The sequence below is a fragment of the Tachysurus fulvidraco genome, chromosome 2 (genome assembly GCF_022655615.1).
Source record: "Tachysurus fulvidraco isolate hzauxx_2018 chromosome 2, HZAU_PFXX_2.0, whole genome shotgun sequence".
NCBI classification, from domain to species: domain Eukaryota; kingdom Metazoa; phylum Chordata; class Actinopteri; order Siluriformes; family Bagridae; genus Tachysurus; species Tachysurus fulvidraco.
This window is the reverse complement of record NC_062519.1, coordinates 5,843,848-5,861,902: the sequence shown is the minus strand read 5'-3', so window position 1 is coordinate 5,861,902 and position 18,055 is coordinate 5,843,848. Positions and strand designations below refer to the sequence as shown.

Sequence of the window (18,055 nt, the reverse complement as noted above, 5' to 3'; positions counted from 1 at the left end):
CATGAAAGAACCCTAATCAGGAGTCAAGATGAGGACATGTCAGATTCTTGCAGCATAACAGAGACAGATAGCCCCCTATGCTAACCTGTTACAGCAAAGTACAGGGCTTTGGTTAATATAAGATGTGCAAATGAAACTCCTTATGTATCCAAACCATTGTGCGACCTATTACAGGCCCTGTATGTGTCTCATTTCTTAGACCTCTAAAGTGTTCCTTGTTTCCAGTAAAACAAATGAATGCATAGTTATTATACTGTAAGTTTCATTTGTGTACAGAGACTTTCACACAACACGTCTGGCAGCACTGCACTATCATCATTGATGCTCTTTAATTATTTACATGTTATTTTAAGAAATAACTACAGAAGGGAAATGTATTTTATGGGAACCAGACCATTTCCCAACAAACAAATATAATGGATAGGTGTTGAGCAGAAAATAGCAGGTGTCAATAAAGCATTCAGACAAAACAACCTTTCCCAATCAGAGTCATTGATCAAAATTATAAATAACCAAATCCAAGTCAACACCTAATTTTGTATTTTTTTCCACTAATTACAGTATAATCTTTCTTGTCTTCACAGGTTTGCTTAATGAAACTGCTCAAAGCTCATTATAACCCATTCCTTGCTTGTGTGTGCTTGCTAACCAATTCTCAGACAGAATTATTTTCAGTCATAGGCATACTGTGATTTATAAGTGCAATTATATCTTACCACAACTTTTGTACAGCATTCATTTAGCATCTCAGGGAGCTTTTATTTATTCGTTTACTTATTTTATTTTATTTATTTATTTTTATTGTGTGTGGAATTTTTTTTTTTTGCAAGATATAGAGCGAAAGGAAGAAAAAACCGAAACAACTTAAGACTTTGGCTTCCGGCAAGGGTTTCCTCTGGTGGCCGTTGATTTGTGCTATCGTTACAGGCCCACCTCTAGAAACACCTCTTGGTGCTCTCTTTCAGGGATGGCCTCTGGGTCTGGGTGCGGAGGGGTTGGGGTGGGACTGGTGGAATTATCTGATGAGTTTAGAGTCTAAGCAACGACCCTAGATTGTTTCTCCGGCCTGTGTTCCTTCCCAGTTTACTAGATATTGCATGCGTCCCCCTATTCGTCGCCAGTTGAGTTTGGGGCTCACTAGGTATGCCGGGGTAATATCAATCTCTAAAGGGCTACAGTTGGTCCTGATCAGTGGAGGTGCTGGAGTGAGCGGGTTTGAGGAGGGAGGTATGGCAGGAAGGAGAGATGCGAAGGAGAGAGCTTTAGGCGGTTCTTTGTTCCTGGTCGTTTGGAAACCATGAACTGGAAACGGGTGAAGAAGAGGAACCACCGTGTTTGCTTGGGGTTAAGTCTCTTGGCACTTTTTATGTATTCAAGGTTCTTGTGGTCCACTAGGACCTAAAATGGGTAAAGTGCCCCCATGGGAATTGTAATCCTCAGAGGAAATCAAAAGATTGTCTATGTAGGCTATGAGGCAATGATTCAGGAGGTCTCTGAAGATTTTGTTAATGAATGATTGAAAGAACAATAGTTAACCCGTACGGTGTCACGAAATACTCTTTGTGAGGTCAAGAATGCCATCCATTGGAAAGAAAAAATAATAATATATACCAGCCCTTTAGTGTCTGTCTCAGTCAGTCATTGTTTTGTGTTTGCACGGCCGGATGTAGGTTCCTATGTCATTGTTATATTAGAGTTGTCCCATGTTCGGTGTAAGTATAACTGTATTTTATTTATGTTACTTATTATTTGATCTTTTTGAATCTGAGTGTTTAATATGAAACATTTATATAGATGCACAACACAGTTAAACTGAATTTGGTGGAGTTGATTGATTGTAATTGCAGCCAAAACTTTTTTTCAAAATGTTTGATTCAACATGTTGAGCTCTTGTGCTTTATTTTGGCGAAAACTACCTAAATTGGTGAAAATGCACAGAAATTATATGAATTAAAAAATAATGATTTTTTTATGATGGTTGTATATCACTTTCTGTCATACTTTATTATGTTTGACGTACGTGAATCAGAGGGCTTTGAATGAACGTGGGTTGTGATGACATTGCACAGCCATGTAAAATTTGCTCGATTCTGAGTTTATTTCTGAGATTCCAAAGTCCTGGAGAGACTGGAACTTTATTTACAGAGCTGTTCCATTATTTAGGCACATGTAAAGAAATTCTGTAAACTAATGATGAAAGGATTCCAAGCATCAAATTAACTCCTCTGTTGAGCCAGTGAAAAATATCGAATAAATAAATGAAATAATTCCTTTGTGTTTAAAATTGCATGAATTCTCTGCTAATTATGAGGTAGGTTGTTTCAGTCTTCTTAAAAAACATGTTACACTTCTTCTGTCTTAAATCCCAGACTGTCGTGACATTTATTTTAATCAGAAATGTGATGGAGTGCTTATGGCACGGCATTACAGGTGAATAGAGTCATTTATAAATCAATACAAGCTCCAGTTAGTCAGTTGATTGCCTGTTGACATTCTTACAAGTTTTTTTTTTGTATTCTACTTTTTTAGAACTGTACAAGCATTTAAGCAATTAGGCTTTGTCTAATTAAATATGTATACATTTCCATATCATGTCTCTGAAAGCTGTTACAATTGAAATATTTATTTCACTGTGAAGACAATCTGGAGAGGAAGACTTCCACAGAGCAGTTTGTTGGAATATCTTTTTTTTTTCCCATGCACTGTTATAAACTGTCTATTTAGTATTTCTATATATTAGTATTTAATCCCAAAAAAAAAAAAACCCACTAATTATTAAAGCTTATGTCCTTGTTTAGGGGGGGCACGGTGGCTTAGTGGTTAGCACATTTGCCTCACACCTCCAGTGTTGGGGTTCGATTTCCCGCCTCCGCATTGTGTGTGTGGAGTTTGCTTGTTCTCCCCGTGCCTCGGGGGTTTCCTTCGGGTACTCCGGTTTTCTCCCCCGGTCCAAAGACATGCATGGTAGGTTGATTGGCATCTCTGGAAAATTGTCCGTAGTGTGTGAGTGTGTGAGTGAATGAGAGTGTGTGTGTGCTGTGATGGGTTGGCACTCCGTCCAGGGTGTATCCTGCCTTGATGCCCAATGACGCCTGAGATAGGCACAGGCTCCCCGTGACCCGAGGTAGTTCGGATAAGCAGTAAAAAATGAGTAAGAGTGAATGAATGAATGTCCTTGTTTAAATATTATATTATATTATATATATTATATTATGTTGCCAGACCTCCAGAGGTGTTTTCTTATCACCACCTTGTTATTGTGTCCATGTACACAGTGCCACTCTTTTCCTATCCTCTTTTCCTAACATCTCACCTGTTTCTTGTTTACTTTGATGTACTGCTTTATATATGCCTGTCTGCTGTCTTTGTGATGGTGAGTCATTGTTCTCACGCGCGAGCCGTAAGGTCGGACATTGTTCTAGGTTTTTATGCAATAGTTATGTTTTGTTCATGTTAACTAGGTTTTCATGACACAGTGGTGTTTTGTTTCTGTCATGTTTGAAGTAAGAATCGTAATGTTAATAAAGCAGTGCACATAGTGAATCCTGCAATAGGGCCTGATTTGATGGAGATCCAGGTTCGATCGCTACCGCCGGTGGGATCCATCCGCAAATGTAACAATAATGTGGGGGTCCAAAATAATTAAATACACCACTTTTTTCTTTTGACAATTTAATACTTCAATTGAAGAGAAATGTTCTATTTCGTTAGACAAATAATACTGATTTTCACCCTATATTCTGTCCCTGTATATGAAAGGGTGTGTCACACACTACAGACAATTTGGAGATGCCAGTCATCCTGTGCTGCATGCTTTTGGACTAAGGGAGGAAACTGGAGTATCCAGAGGAAACCTCCGAAGAACAGAGAGGCAGCAATCAAACCCCCAACCCCAGAGCTGCTAATCACAAAGCCACCACGCCCCCCCCACCACCACCACCACCACCACCACCACCACCACCACACCCCATCCACATATAATCCAGAATATATTTGTGTATGTATGTAATGGAGGAAAAAGTACAATTTTATTTCAGCAGTGCTTCATATTAATGAGACCTATCAGCATAAGGAATGGAAAGAATTCAAATGAACAATGTGAACAACTAAAATATTGATATTTGTAGTAAATCATTGCTCTTAAAACTCTGTCAGCATTTGTTTGGGGTTTAATAATGCTATTTAGAGCAAATCAGTCACAACTACCCTCACAGTGACTCATACATCAAAATGTCACAAAACAAATCAAAAACTTAAAAATGGCTTGCAGGAGTCGATCAGTCAAGGCAATCCACAGTTCAACGTGTGGCAGTCTATAAAATATTCCCTGTGCCTCTTCCTGCAAAACCGTTTTGATATTTTTTCTATGGGCGATTAGGAGGTGAAGCATGAATACATAATACACATTATCTTAGACATGTGCCAAGGTTTTGACAAAATCTTTCAGGATGGGGTTAAGTCAAATATTAGCAGGCAGGTATTATCTGGTAGATAGATGCACGGAAGTCCAAGGATATTGCCAAGAGGGTAAACAAGAAGAAAATGAGAAGACAGAATATAAATAATCCTCAGTGGCCGTTTATGAGAAGTGACCCTGGGAGTTTAAATCTGGAGGCTTTATTTGACCAAATGATGGGAGGCAGATAACCTACTGCAGGGAAATTGGGATTGACTGAGCTGTTCCTTGTCTCAATCATGAACAATTACAGCTATTAGAGATATCTTCACAAACATAAAGCTTCATGATCAATAATTCACTTGTGTTTCAATACAACTGCGTTAGTCAATATTCGGAGATGTTTGTCAAAAAAAAAAAATCTTTGAGTCTATTTCACATTATCTTGAGGCACAGAGACAAAATGATACAGAGTGATTCAGGGAATGTGATTATTCATCAGGTCAGGTGTGTGAAATCCGTTAGTCATGAACACACTCATCTGATTTCACAGATGGGCCTGGTAACTTTATGCATAAAAGCACAGAAGGGAAAATTTGGCTGATGTATAGAGAACGTTTGGCGAGAGACGAGCAAAAAGTTTTATACATGGTTCGAGAGCACTTTGAATGGAAATGCAAAATGCCACAAAATTGTACTGAAGCACTTCTAAACATTTTACTCTGGTACTTTTCAGTACACAACAACACCAAACCCAATTTACTTGCACATGTGCTTCAATAAAAAAAAATTATGTTTCATAATAATGCAGAGCAAGTGAGTGGTGCATGCTTTTTGATCGATGGGTTGGATGTTTGTGAGGTCAAGAGTTTTTTCTTCAATAGCTAACTTCCTGTTTGTCACACAGAAATGACTACAAAATGTACTTACACCTTTATTTTGTGATATACTGTATATATATACAGTATTATAGTACAGTGAAATTCCTTCTTTTTGTTGCGGTCAAATCGCAGGGTCACCCATGATACACCCCTGGAGCTGAGAGGATTAGGGGCCTTGCTTAAAGGGCCCCAACAGTGGCAATTTAGCAGTGCTGGGGCTTGAACCCCCTAAAATCATGTGAGCCACCACTGTTCCAGATCTTCAAGAACTCAAGGCCCATTTTCTGTCAGTCACAATTTTTGCCATCTCCCATCCCTGTATCTGTCCAAGATTCTCATTAATGCAATATCTCAAGATCAAGTGGATGAATGTGTGTAGGATTTGATTTTAGGATCTGACTGGAATTCTAAACAGGTTCAAGGCCATAGCAAGGTCATATGTTTGTAATAGTTCTCTAAGAATTTTCTTCCTGTTTGTAGTATGTTAAAATGTATTTCAGGGATACAAATTAAACGAGAGCAATTCGACTTGTTTAATTTTTATTAAGGATTGTTTAATTTCTATGCACAAGCTAACAGCTACCAGACTCCTAATCCAGGCCAAATTTACACTGTGTAGTATATATTTAACCAAAAAAAGAGACTTAAGTTCTGGATTATTCATTATTTGAAAAAAGAAAGCAACCATGGCCTAGTAACAGAAATAAAAGCAATACAGTACATTGTAAAAAGCAAGCTACAGTAGTAGCTAGCAGCTGTTCTTTGACATAATGCAGAATTTACTATATAAATATATACTATGTAAATATACTGGTTTCATTGTCTGTAGATTTTCAGTAGATTTTTAGTATTTTTGATTAGTATTCTATTTCTTAGACATTTTTTTCACTGTCTAATCTGTGATTTAGTGCCAAATATTCACCTCAAAGTGCCAAATCCAAACTGTCCCAAAGATCCATATCATAAAAAAGTCTCCCTGTGGAAAACTGTTATAAAAGATTGGTCAGAATTTATTTCTATTCTGATTATTTTCAGTTTGTTAATGAAGTCATTAATTATTTAGATAACTTATACTTTAAGTTATACTTGAATAAATAAGTCATGTTTGTTTGTCTCAGCTAGCTGTCTGGCACTATCTGACACTGACGTTTGGAAAACTGAAGCTGATTTCCTGATAACTAGCTCACGATTGCAGGAAATCGAGACACGACTCCAGTTTCGAACACACTACTCCAATGGGTGACTTACTGCTCTTGGGCAGCAGAGCTGTCACAGAAGGTAAGTGAATAAAGATGGAAAAAGTAGCATTTCCCAGATAATGAGTAAAGGCCCAGTGGCTGCCGACACATACAGTCCCACTCTCATTTGGCCCACATTCTGCCATCGAATGACAGCAATGAGCTCATTTGGATCTGCCAGAACACTGCTACAACTGGATCCTGATAAGACCTTTTCTAAGGATATGGATCAGAACCCTCGGTCGGGTTTCAGTTTCAGTCCAAAATCTAAAACAAGCATTAGGTTGGATTTGTGCATTAGGTTGGATTTGTGACAATTTATGTCATTTTTTGACCTAAATGGGCCATCACTGGCACAGAAAATACTTGCATTGCTCTGATCCTAATGTAGCTGCAGTTCACAGTTCAAACTGTGGTCAGTGGAATACACCCTGGATGGGACTCCTGTCCATTGCAGGACACAATGCACATCTCATTCATGCTTGATAGGGGTGATATACAGTAGGTATTGATATACATCAATTTACACACCATCATGTTTTTTGGGGATTCAAGATGAAAGGAGAACCGTGATCGAACCCACACAGAGCAGATACAAAATTACACTCAAACACTAACCCAAGCTCAGTATTAAACTTCAAGACAGCAAGACTACCTCCTGCCCTACCATGCTGTTTAGCACGATTAAAATCCACATATCTCCTGGTTCAGAAGGTAGCTATGTTGTTACCTAGCAAGTTAATTTTGATAATCTTTGCTACTGCTAAGTCTAGCAGACCTAGCACTTGATTAAAAGTTTCATTTCTGCATTAACCACTAAGAAGCTTTGCAACCATAAAAGCAGAATGCACCAAATTCCTGACCAAACATAGAACACTCACAAATAAATAAAATAGTACATCAGTGTCTTTTTAGTTAATGATAATGTATTAGTTTACTTGTTAAACCCCTGCTCCTGGCCTGTACAAATCATTGCTGTAGTAGGTTGGAGGTTGTTGTCCTCAAAGACCACATTTAGTTTGCATCTCATCTCAGAATGTCTGGATACTTCATGGCACGGTATTCCTGTTAAGTTATCCTTATGCCTCTCCAGAGAATAAAAAAATTAACTTTGGCGTAGAATTTAGAAATGTTTCGAAACTTGAAAGGAAAAAGTCACTTATGAGTGACTGCACCACCTGGGCAAAGGCAACCTTCAGGAAAGCTTTCTAGGTCCGCCATGCTTCCTGTTATGTTTTCCAAGCTGAACCTTTGCATCCTGGAGTATTGCTCCAGTTCTGACTGTGTGTGATGAAAAGGAAGAAAACGAGTGTGACAGGCTAATGGGGCCTCAGATTTCATCTGGGAGTGCAGGTGTGTTTCCTGACAAGTAGACACTAAATAAAAGATCGTTTGATGTTTGTTCCAAAATTTATAGATGGTAAAGCTGTGATCAGCCTCTGCTCTGTGACGCGTGTTTGTGTGTGTGTTCAGTGAAGCAGAAGGTACACTTTCTAATCAGTGTGAACCGTTAATATTTAAATAGCAATTAATCATCAGGAGCCACTAGAGTGCCAGGTTCAGACTGGACTGTTTGGTTAAGAACAGATGGGTGGAAGTGTAGTTTTTTTTTTTTTTTTTTTTTTTTTTGGGGGGGGGGGGGGGGGGGGTGGGGGGGGGGTCAGTTCTTCATTGATCAGCAAGCATTTAAAATATAGTGGGATTATTAACCTATACAAGTAATTTAAGTTACCAGGAAAATACCCACACCTCCCTTTTGTTCTGACATGCAGACTCTGTCCTCGCACTCATTTGGCACCCTGCTGAATCATTGGGGTTTTTTTTTTTGTCATCATGTGGGTTGTTTAATTAAATATAGAAAGATCATTTTGGTTATATATCACAGAATTTGAATAGTGATCAAGCCAAAGCTCTTAATGCCCCTGAGTAGCTAGGGCAACCTGTCACCCACCTGACCTAAAAAACGTAAGTAATAATTTTTTATTTGTACAAAATTTTAGTAAATGTTACGTTTACATTCATTCTTATAGTGGGAGCTCATCCCTGGGGAAGGAGCAGACATATTAATTTTTTAACAAATATTAATACATTTATACATTAAAATACTAATATCAGGCTCATTTTATTTTGCATCCATTATAAAAGGTGTATTATTTCCAAATTTTATTAAGAACACACAATCGCACCAAAAGTCCGCTCTTTGCCCCAGAAAACACGGTGCATCACCGACGCCAGCATCGCTGACACGACGCCAAAGCCTTCAACACCAAGGTCAGCTCCATTAGATCAGAGTGCAAGGCAGGGTGGCAAAACTTCTGCCAGAATTAAGTAAAAAAATCATGACTACTGCTATGGCATTCACCCTCCAGCAGAAGACCACAGCAGAGAGCCAGACTCAGCAGCTAGAGGAAGAACTAATGTGTTGTCTTCCTCTGCTTTTTTTTTCCTCCACCAGCTCAACAACACTTCAACTGCCTGCTGAGACTCAGCCATGATCCTGTGACGGTGCCTTTATCTCACCGCTGCTGGCTAGTCTCCCAACCATCCCTCAGCTGTGGACCTCCCGGAGCTCCCTCACCAAGGCCTAAACCCTCACTGCAAGTTTGCTAGTCCACGATTGCTGCAACTTTTCTTCCCATTATTTGCACAATAAATTAATACTGTGTTTTGCACCCTAACCCACAGCTCTGTGCTGTCATTCCGTGTTCACCATACTAAAGTGTTCTCTAGGACATTTTTACACTAAGGCTAATAAAACATTCTTGAAAATGCAGAGCTGTAATGGAAAATCTGAACCCTTGCTCTACTAAACCCCACACCTTACACTAATCACCCCATAATTTCGGCAGCTAAAATAATAATAATTATGTATAAGAAATCATCAAGAAGTGTCAGTTCAGCCGGGTGTGAAAAACATCTCACATTGAAATCTTACAAAATGTATATTAGACTTGTGATCATAAAATAATTAATTTGTTTATGCTGATTTAAAATAGCTGATTATTCCATTTCCATTTCACGGGTGTAATGTAGCCAGTGTACTAGTATAAAGATTTCAAATGATTCCATACACTAGCCTCTATTTATGGTCTTATTACATTGGATAAAGAAATAATTACATTATATCTTTTACCCTGACTATATGTTTGCACTTTATGCTTATAGCTATGAGTTTTTTTTATTGTTCATGCACACACCCACACACACTACATTTACTCCTCAGGTACTAAAGGTACAAAAGTTGAGCATGTGTACCTTGAAAGTCAGACTCATAGAGAAGCTGAAATTCATTTCACCTTTAAAAGAAAAAAAAAGCTTACTATATGTTCTATAATTACAAACTTGACTTTCCCAGCAGATGAAGTACTCGGTCCTACGTAATCCTTCCTTTAATAAGCTTATGCTTATTCTTCAAGCAGTCTTCAAATATTGAGAGGTACTTCTCAATTGCGAGGTGTTAATACTGTGGTGCATAAAAACCCATTCTCTTCATAAGACACAAAGCATGAAATCTGCAAATTAAGAATTTCATTGAGGTGCCTTTCCAAGGCCACTAGAGTTTTGAGCTTTGAATAATTGATCATGCTCCTTGACTAGGACTCTATTCTGTAGCTGGTGGCGTTTACGTGTTTCTGTTTTTTTTTTTTTTCTTTCTCTGCTTTAATAGCATCAACACTGGAGGCTTCATTTGGGATCACAGAGTGTTTATGATTAATGAGTCAAAGTTAATGTGCGAGGTGTCATGCTGCTTGAGACTACTAGTGAGCAGCATACCTTGACACATAAAACAGTGAGATTGGGAGAGATAGAAAAGGAAAGTAAGTGAGACAGAAAGAAAGGAAGGAAGAGGGAATTAGAGATATTTGGTGGGAGACAGAAAGATAAAGTAAAAAATGTAAGAAGCAAAAAGGCCAAGATATAATATCACACATTTTTTTGGTATTTTTATGTAGTTTCAGTAAAGGCAGAGTTGCAGGTATAAGTAAAGTAAGTAATAAAACAGAGACTCCTTACAGAAAGATTCACCATATAAATAACATCTTCAGTCATTTTTTTTGTAACCTTCCCCAGATCTGTGCTTTGTAACAGTCTTGTCTCTAAGCTCTACAGGCAGTTCCTCAGTGACCTCATGGCTTGACTTTTGCTCTGATATTTATTGTCAGCTATGAGGTCTTCTCTTGAGAGGTGTTTGCCTTTCCAATTCATGTCCAATCAATTGAATTTACCACAGGAGAACTCCAATAAAGGTGTAGAAACATCTCAGCATCATTCAAGAGAAATGAGAGGCATCTGAGCTAAATTTGAAATGTTGTTGCAAACGATCTGAATAATTAGATACATGTGATATAATTTTTTTTATTTATACTACTTTGTTTTCAATTTGAGCATGTGATTCTGAGTGTAGATCATTCAGAAAAATATAGAGTATAATATAGAGTAATATATAGAGTAATACATACAGTAATATAGAGGAATATAGAGATTAATAGAGTTATATAGAGTAATGTGGAGTAATATAGCATAATATAGAGAGATATATATATATGTAAGAGGTGCCAATAATATTGCACCTGAACATTATTGTTTGTGTAGACAGAAGTATAAAGGAGCAGGTGCCTCTGAGGTGCACTTGACCCAAAGTGGGTTAAAAATATAGAATGAGGAAGAGATCAAAAGAACGGAAGAGCATGCGAAATAGAGGACAGGTAGTGACAGGGTAAAAAAGAATTTTTGGCTAGATGTAAATGAATCGCAGCAAGCGACAGACTAAATATACCACCTGTGGTGTGTAAGGCTGTTTTACTTACACACAGGAGGCACAGAGGAACCATAAAATCCAACTGTTGCCTAGGTAACAACACTATGCAGCCCTGGTGAAGGAACTCACTGCGGCTGTAGGAGCAAAACACTGTGACACTGTGAGGCAGTGCGCTGTGCGCTGTGGTCCCACATCTGCAGCAAGTTTCTTTTCTTTTTTTTATCCTCATCCAACTGAGTTTTATATGAGCAGAATCGTGTTTGCAATCTCCTTACAGTGTCAATGTGTTTTAATGAGTCATCTTCTTGCTCCTGTTTTTGCATGTTTTTAAATACCAAAATCAAATAATTATCTAATCTGTTCATCTGTCCACACCTGGAACATTTACTTAATCCATCCTGACAGTACTGACTTTTAAAGTTACAATTTTATTTTATTCAGGACACAAGGACCCGTGAGACAGAAAGAGTGTGTGTGTGTGTGTGTGTGTGTGTGTGTGTGTGTGTGTGTGTGTGTGTGTGTGTGTGTGTGTGTGTGTGTGTGTGTGAGAGAGAGAGAGAGAGAGAGAGAGAGAGAGAGAGAGAGAGAGAGAGAGAGAGAGAGAGAGAGAGAGAGAGAGAGAGGAAAAATAGTGGAGATAAATGGGGAGGGGATGTGTGGCTGGATGTAGAGAGGACTGTGAAGATAAAGAGATTTATAGAGTGAGACAAGGAGAGAAACCGACAGCCAGAGAAAGTGGAGAAAGGTAGATGAACAAGAGAGAGAGAGAGAGAGAGAGAGAGAGAGAGAGAGAGAGAGAGAGAGAGAGAGAGAGAGTATAAGAGAAGAGAAAGAAAGAGTTGAAGCAAAAGGGTGGCATTATTATTATTATTATTATTATTGTTGTTGTTGTTGTTGTTGTTGTTAGTTATTAATTGATTAATAATAAATTATTGTTATTCAAATAATAATGTATTTAAATACATACCTAACAATAACCTGACAGTCGAGTTTAAAATGCAATGGGAAAATAAAATTAACCAGTTTATTTAAAAAAAAAGGTTATCAAAAGAAAATGACTGGCTCTCATTTGAATGACGTCCATATTCATAAACGTGTAATCACTGAAAATATTCAACAAAATATGAGAGAGAAAACAGAAGCTCTAATGAGTCTGCTTAAAATCTGCATACATAAAAAGTTCCAGTCTTCCAGCTTGTATTATCTGACAGCGTCTCCCTCACATGGTCAGCCATCATGATATGCATGCAGTCTGTAATCTTCTGCCTCCTCTCTGCGAGTTTAAGGCTGTTTCTGTGCTTATGGCGCAGCTCCCCGGAGCTCCTGTCAACCTTCTGCACAGAAGCATTTGTGTTTCCCGACATGCCAAATGATCCGTCTCAGGTTTGACGAGGTCACCGGTGGGTCATTCCATTAGTGCACTAATGTGAGAACACACATCATGTGTGTGTGTGTGTGTGTGTGTGTGTGTGTGTGTGCGTGCGTGCGTGCGAGTGTGTGACAGTATAAAGACGTTCAGTTATATCTGGAATAGAAAGAGGTAAAGGATACAATAGAGGCGAGAGAGAGAGAGAGAGAGAGAGAGAGAGAGAGAGAGAGAGAGAGAGAGAGAGAGAGAGATTATTACTATGACTAAATGAATATATTTGACTATATACTGTGTTTAACATTATAAAGTATTTCAGTTATATCTTGAATAGAAAGAGGTAAAGGATACAGTAGAGGAGCATGAGAGAGAGAGAGAGAGAGAGAGAGAGAGAGAGAGAGAGAGAGAGAGAGAGAGAGAGAGAGAGATTATTAATATGACTACCTATGTTCATTTTTATGTTCCAATGTTCTAAATACTATGTTTATTAATCAGAGTTGTTCGTTTCTTTGCCATAATGCTTTGGCAATACTGTATATATATATGGTCATGCCAATAAAGCTTGTTGAAATTGAAAAAAGAGCGAGAGAGAGAGAGAGAGGGAGAGAGAGAGAGAGAGAGAGAGAGAGAGAGAGAGAGAGAGAGTGTGAGAGGGGGGCACAGAGAAAGAGAGAAAGCGAGAACAGCAACCATTTCTCCTCCAGCTAATGAGCTGCATGAAGGCAAAGGTAAGCACCTATTTATACAGGGACAAATCAGCAAGCAAGATATTTGTATTCCACTTAAAATCAACAGGAGCATCCAGGCTTTTATTCTACTGAGAGGAAAATTGTTCGATCTAGTAATTTCTCATCCTGTTGCAACACTCCAGGGACTCAAAAAAATAAAAAGCAAGAAAAAAAAAAAACTTCTAACAACAGTTCTGAAAGGGCAAAGCAGCCGAGACTGGCAGAAGTTCTTTTTAGAAAGCAAGCAGCATTTCAAATCCTTCACACTCACACTGAGTCACATTAAGAGGAGTAAACATTTTCACTCGGGCTTCACCTCAGGTTTGCAAAACGCTTTAGGCAAAAAGGGTCTTGAAGCTCAGGTTGCCTTGAGCAAAACATATACTCTGTGTCCTTGCCATGTTTTCTGTTGTTGTTTTTTTTCTAACCCAAAGTTTGACTTTATTTTAATCAGTAGGACTTAGTTATAAGTGCATTCCATCCTTTCACCAACTGAATCCTGAGCACTTGTATCGTGTAGTCGTGAAGTCATGAGGTGAACATATTTCATTCTTTTAAAAAAAATCTATACAAATATATGTAATAAAATCAGATTATTATAATCATGCATTTTTAAAATCATTAAACTTATTTAAAAAGACTCATCATATCTGTCTACAGGAAAGTCAGCTTCAGGGTCTCATGACACTTAAAAGTCAATATAGTCGACTGCACAAAAATTGAATCAATAGAACCAACAATCTATAAAGCAATTTTTTTCATTTTTAATAACAATGCATGTTTAAAAATATCCCAAAAGCCTGGACAACTGCTACACAGTTTCAGTCACAGTCAAGATTTGAAAGGTTCTAGAAGATAAAATACAATTTAACTGCATTGTTTGTGTGTAGAAACAATTTAGTTATTTGGTCGCTTAAGGAAAATACGAACCACTAACATACTTTCATGTTGACTAGCAATGTAAACAGCTAGCAAAACAAACTAGAAGGGCTGTCCAGTGTCACGCATTGAGAGTGACAGTCATGCATTTCGAGCTTTTCTCACGCTCTCCCGCCACACATTGTATTTCTAACTCAGAAAAACTTTTTGACTATTTATCATATATTTAATATGCCACAGCACCCATAATGTATCAGTTTGCACCACTGTCTCTATGGAACCGGGCAGGAATCAAGCGCGTCTCCCCTGGAGTTCTTAGTCGAGCCTGACACTTATCAGCCAATCAAAAAAAAGAGGCTACACAATAGCCAATCAGATAATAGCACTATTTTATCTGGGTAAGATTTAACACAACAACCAATGAAGAAAAAAAAAACATATTCATTAGAGAGGGTATTTTCAATAGTCGGTTTGAACAAAACCTCAACACGAAACAGCTGGTCTCTGGATGGGACATTGTCCTCAATCATGACCCTAAAAATGGCTGGGTTGGAAATGTCACTCTTGCCTGTCTTCAAAACTTGAGAGCCCTGAACTAGATACCCAGCTAGCATCACTGAGGCTAAGGTTACTGCTTGAAGTTACTACTCTCTGAACTTCAGCACAGCATGACTGACATACAGATCAAATATTTATTAAAAGATTTAGTAATTAATATAGTATGTTGGTTCTAACTAAAGATCCTTATCTTTGAATCTTGCTATCTGGTTGCTAGCACTTTCCTCAATTTCCTTTAACTTTCTATGTAATTATATTTTATTTAAATCGATGGCATTATAAATAAATAAAGAATACAGAACAAAATTGCTTTGCAAGAAACATATTTTTAATGGGAGCATAATCTACACACAGAGAGCATTTGATACATCATTGGTGATAATTCTGAGATAATATAGCTTCTGTATGAACAGTAATGCAGTGTCTGTAAATATATGTATTCTAGCATCTCCACTCCTTTTTATATGACACTTCTACCCAAATCCTAAACCAGTTTGAACTTGTTAGACGATTTCCTGCCTTTTTTTTTAACTGTGCCTGAATACCACATGCCGTCTACAGAGATTAACGTGACCCGATATCTTCCTTTGATATGTTTTAAAAACCCTGATGGCATTCAAATAAGCAGATTTTATAATTCAGCAGCTGGTAAATTTTTTAAAGACAGACTGTTTTAAAGTCATTTCAAATAACTTCTTGTCGGCCAGTCCTGCATATTCTGACCTACATACTGTATCTCAAAGCTGTTTCAAACCCTTTTTCAGATCATTCCTAAGAACTTCATACTGATATCTGATTATCTCCTTGCAACAATCGTTTGATACTGTGTGATGAAAACTAAAGCCGTATCCTTTAAGTAAGGCCTTGGATTTTGCTCAACAGGCCTGGGGATTTTAGACACCATAATAGAAGCGTTATTGATTTGTTCCTGTGTTTTTGATCTCACATGAGTTGAGTAATTGAGTGGGTGGGGGGAAAAAAACGTTTTAAAAAATAATAAGAAGGATTATTTTTTAAAACGTTTTTTTTCTTTATTATATATTATATATAATAAATAAATAAAATTATATATATATATATATATATATATATAATATAACATTTTACTTTATTTATTTATTATATATATAATCACAATAATAATAATAATAATAATAATAATAATAATAATAATAATAATAATAATAATAATTCAAAAAAGGTATAAAATCACAATATCACAAAAATAATAAATAAAATGAAATAAATGAATGGATAAATTATTCATTTTTTAAAATCAATCTTGTGAAAAATAACAATAAACGAAACAAATCAAAGGAACGTTGTGCAATATAAAATTCACTTTTCGCCTTCACCTATTTAAATTGACAGCCAGTGTCTTATTGAGAAGCTGATCATGTAATTCCCCCCTCCACCCTCATCCTTTTTGGCAGACATAATGAAACTCGTCTGGAGGCTACAATCAGTGCGCTGTCTCATGCTCTCTCAGTGGCAGGATAAGACAGAGGAGCACCTGGGGTCTGTAGCCACTACAAATGTTGCCCTGCCAAATTTGCCACCAGTGAGTGATATATTCCAGCTAGAGCTTGGACTAGCAGCTCCACCTGCTGACGTTTTCTTCCTCCCATCTCAGATGCAGAATAGGCTTCCACTTGTCATCTCGGGCAGATGGATGACGATGTAATATTCACAGCTTTTTGCATTGGTGCGCCAGCTGAACCATTAAGAGGCAGGATCATGGCGTATTAGCATACAGGCTTATGGGGATTTGTAGAGTTTCACCTTGAGCAGCTTTACTAAGCATTAACTCTACAACTCGCTCTAGGACTCTTGAGACAGACCTGAGATTAAAACTACACTGTTCTTCACACCGTGAGGACGGGAGGCGAAAAATGTTCATCAGCGCTAATTGTTGATTGCCATTCCATTAAGATCACATTATTTTCTTCATTATTTACATTTTTACTCGATAAGCACAGTTGCGCCGTAAGGCAGTAATGGGAACAAGACGTCCTTAATTACATTTCAAGACTTATTTCTATCTGGCCTCTGAACTATTAGAGGGAATAATAAGCAAAAGAGGGAGCTATTGGTTTTGGGGACAATAAAGTAATACATGGAGGAGTGAAAATGGTGCTACAGAGACTCTCTATGGCTCTACAAGCTGTTCCTGAGCTGCCTAATGGTATATCATTTCTATTCAGTAGATGTACTTTCTCCTGTCTATTTAAACAAAAAAAATCTTGATCAGGATGCTCAAACTTTTTGTTCAGCACAATGAGGAGAGTCAGGAACTCATAATTCAATTCTGAATGCCTTTTTTTGGACTGTTCTGGATGACTTCTATGTTTAAGATTGCTCTGTTGGTTGGAGGGATGGCATTTCTCTCTCTGCTGTCAGTTAGAGCAACACTAGCAACTCATCGGTGTCATTGAGCTCATGTATGTGAAAGAGTGTAGATAAAGTGTTCAGCTGATTTATCGTGAGCGGTGGTTTGAAAACATGCTGTGGCTGGCTTTGTGTCTCATAGAAACTTTCTGTTTGGGAGCTGTGATGTAAAGGGAAAGTGGGATTGAGTGGGAAGAAATGAGGAAAATTTGGAAGAAAATAAGGCCCAACAAACCAAATATCTGAATATCTGAATAAAATAATGCAAAACTTTTCGAATTCAGATAAGCTTAAGATATTATTACATTCCTACTTATCAGGTTCCAAGATTTCGCTCGGCAGGATTTGGTTGTTACAATAATTGTCTGAAATGGCATATCGGGCTAGACTCCTTTTTTTTTTTTACTTCATCGGTGCTGCCAGCAAATCTGGAATTTCCAGACCATCATGCTGAGCAAGAAGAAGTTTCCTGTCCAATTAGTTTAGTGATTTAAAAATCCCAAGCTGAGGAGGTTTAATTCTGTCTTTACTATGTAATTTTTTCCAGACCAGAAATGCTAAGCAGTGTTCTTTAAGATTTATGTGAATATGGTTAAGAAAGTATGTCAAATAAAGTGTTGATGAGTACGATGCGTTCAAGCATTCAGGCTGGATGCCAAAGTGTAGTATAGAGTATAAATATTATGATGATAAACATCCCTCAGTGTGAAATAAGAACATATAAAAACATTTTAGGGAAAATATGAATAATCAGTGTTAAGTAGGTTCCTGTTTTTGGCTGAAAGGTGTGTTTCATTCTAATAGGGTTACACGTAAATCTCAGGGTTCGACAATTGCGTTCTGAGATGCTTTTCTGGTCACT

The 18,055-nt window shown here is 37.6% G+C and overlaps 1 long non-coding RNA gene across 1 annotated transcript; it reads left to right on the top strand.

Annotated features, from left to right (window-relative positions):
* Positions 1-1,611: 1,611 nt before the first annotated feature.
* LOC125139808 lies at positions 1,612-9,638 on the top strand. The gene is made up of 3 exons (XR_007138924.1): positions 1,612-1,712; positions 6,396-6,555; positions 8,971-9,638. It is a non-coding gene; the product is annotated as an uncharacterized LOC125139808 (long non-coding RNA).
* The last annotated feature ends 8,417 nt before the right edge of the window (positions 9,639-18,055 follow it).